The following is a 3280-nucleotide window of genomic DNA, read 5'->3' on the forward strand; positions in this document are numbered from 1 at the left end:
GTCTCAAACTCCTGGGCTCAAGTGATCCTCCTGCCTCAGCTTCCCAAGTTACTGGAATTATAGGTACACACCATCAGGCCTGGCTAATTTCTTTCTTTTTTTTTTTCTTTGTAGAGAGAGGGTCTCCCTGTGTTGCCAAGGCTAGTCTAAAACTGTTGGGCTCAAGTGATTCTCCTGCCTTGGCCTCCCAAAGTGCTAGTGTTATAGGTGTGAGCCACTACACCTAGCCTCATCAGGGAAATGGTAACGTCCCACCTATTGGATACTAGATGATACTAAGGAATCATTAATTTTTTGTAGATGTAACAAAAATGTTGTGGTTGCTTTCTTAAAATTCTTTATCTTTTAGAGATACATACAAAAGTATTTACCTTTGAAATTATATAAAGCCTGGGATTTGTTTTAAATAACATATTAGGGGTAGGAGTAGAGGTTGGAAAGGAGATATAGGTGAAACCAGATCATCCATATATCAATAACTAGTGAAGGCCAGGCACTGTGTCTTACGTCTGTAATCCTAGCACTTTGGGAGGCCGAGGTGGGAGGATCACTTGAGCCCAGGAATTCAAGACCAGCCTGGTCAACAAAGTGATATCCAATCTCTAGAAAAGATATAAAAACTTAGCTGGGTATGATGGCTCAGACCTGTAGTCCCAGCTACTTAGGAGGCTGAGCTGGAAGGATTGCTTGAGCCCTGGGAAGTCAAGGCTCCAGTGAGCTGTGATTGCACCACTGCACTCTAGCCTGGGCAACAGAATGAGAACCTGTTTCAAAAAAAAAAATGAATTTCTACATGCACCGGAAGACCGAGGTCATCTTTCCTTGCCTAACGCAGCCATGGCTCATGGTCCCAAGAAGCATCTGAAGTGGGTAGCAGCTCCAAAGCACTAGATACTGGATAAATTGACCGATGTGTTTGCTACTCTTCCATCCACCGGTCCCCACAAGTTGAGAGAGTGTCTCCCCTTCATCATTTTCCTAAGGAACAGACTTAAGTATCCCCTGACAGGAGGTGAAGAAGATTTGCATGCAGCAGTTCATTAAGATCGCTGGCAAGGTCCGAACTGATATAACTTACCCTGCTGGATTCATGGATGTCATCAGCATTGACAAGATGGGAGAGAATTTTTGTCTGATGTATGACACCAAGAGCTGCTTTGCTGAACATTGTATTACACCTGAGGAAGCCAAGTACAAGTTGTGCGAAGTGAGAAAAATGTTTGTGGACACAAAAGGAATCCTTCATCTGGTGACTTATGATGCTCGCACCATCCGCTACCCTGATCCCTTCATCAAGGTGAATGATACCATTCAGATTGATTTGGAGACCTGGCAAGATTACTTGATTTCATCAAGTTACACTGGTAACCTGTGTATGGTAACTGAAGGTGCTAACCTGGGAAGAATTGGTGTGATCACCGAGAGAGAGGCACCCTGGATCTTTTGACGTGGTTCACATGAAAGATGCCAATGGCCACAGCTTTGCCACTCGACTTTCCAACATTTTTGTTATTGGCAAGGGCAAAAAACCATGGATTTCTCTTCCCTGAGGAAAGGGTATCCACCTCACCATTGCTGAAGAGAGAGACAAAAGACTGGTGGCCAAACAGAGCAGTGGGTGAAATGGTCCCTGGGTGACATGTTAGGTCTTTGTATGTAATTAAAAATAATGTGGCATGATTAATAGAAAAAACAAAACAATTGAAACTGGGTTATGGGCACTTGGGGCTCTACTTCTCTATTCTCTCTACATTTGTGTATGTTTGAAATTTTTCATTATAATAAAAATTATTTTTAAATCAAGAAAGAGTGGAAGGGAGAAATACTCAAGAAGTATTTTGACCATACACAATGTATAGATCTGTGTAGATCTTGTTAAACGCTGACTCAAACACACCAACTGATAAAAAGACTTTTTGAACAAATGTAACAAATTGACCATGATCTGTGTTAGATGATATTACAAGTTACTGTTAATTTTGTTAGGTATAATTGTGCATGGGTCTTTTTTTTTTTTTAGGCCCCTGTCTGTTAGAGATACATATCAAAGCATTTAAAAGCATTCATATATGCTGGGATTTGCTTTAAAATACTGGGGAAAAAACACACACACCAAAACAAGGAGGGTAGATGAAACATGATTGGCAGAATGTTGATAATTGTTAAAACTGGTCAACAGATTGGTGGAGTTTCATCACATTATCATCTGAAATTTTCTATCATAAACCACTTAAAATAAATATTCACAAGACCATCGTGTTCCAACCCATCAACGACAGGAAGAATTCATACATCCTCTTCCAAGTATCCTTGGGAGATTAATGTTTTCATGACAAAAATTTTAAAGTACTTTTGTACAGCTCTGATTCGTAGCTTCCTTTTTCCTAGTCAGCAAGCAATTTCTCATTAGGATATGACTCAAGGACATACGGTGTATTGCAGTGATCATCAAATCACATAGTGGGAAGAACACTGTAAAAAAAAAATTCCCTTCCTACAGCAGAGTGTGTCATTCACAGTTTTCTGCAACTGAAACCCTGTTTTGAGATTTGCCTTCCAAAGACCTTGATAGTGTACCACATTATCATACGCATCCTGTAACAAAAAAGAAAAATATATCAGGCTGGGCACGGTGGCTCATGTCTGTAATCCCAACACTTTAGGAGGCCGAGGAGGGTGGATCACCTGAGGTGGGAGGTCAGGAGTTCGAGACCAGCCTGAAAAACATGGTGAAATCCCGTCACTACTAAAAATACAAAAAAATTAGCCAGGCATGGTGGCACATGTCTGTAATCCCAGCTACTTGGGAGGCTGAGGCAGGAGAATTGCTTGAACCTGGGAGGCAGAGGTTGCAGCGAGCTGAGATTGTGCCATTGCACTCCAGCTTGGGCAACAAGAATGAAACTCCATCTAAAAAATATATATATATGTATATATCTCAACCAAAACCAAAGTTGTTATTTGGGATCTTTGATTTTTTTTCCTTAAGAATAATGGGAGCCTTTTTTATCTAATAATAACTACACTCTTGAAGGTTGAAGCATTTTAATTATTTTTAATTCTCCATTTTCATTATTTTAAGCGTAGGCATTTTCAGGAATCTCATAGTCCATATTGAAATATGCAAATGAAAAAATCATTTAAAGATTTCACCCCAGCCAGGGCTGGGTCACAGAACATTTTGAAGTGGACGGAAAGTCGCTCATCTGCCTGGTGCCCCTAATAGTTCATAGGTGGTGCCCAGTGGGCTTGAAAGACGGGACTAAGTAGAATTGTTTCT

General features: G+C 40.6%; 1 pseudogene; it reads left to right on the top strand.

Annotated features, from left to right (window-relative positions):
- The first annotated feature begins 837 nt into the window (after positions 1-837).
- LOC117088656 lies at positions 838-1681 on the top strand (annotated as a pseudogene).
- The last annotated feature ends 1599 nt before the right edge of the window (positions 1682-3280 follow it).

The sequence above is a fragment of the Trachypithecus francoisi genome, unplaced genomic scaffold, assembly GCF_009764315.1.
Source record: "Trachypithecus francoisi isolate TF-2019V2 unplaced genomic scaffold, Tfra_2.0 Lachesis_group10, whole genome shotgun sequence".
NCBI lineage: Eukaryota > Metazoa > Chordata > Mammalia > Primates > Cercopithecidae > Trachypithecus > Trachypithecus francoisi.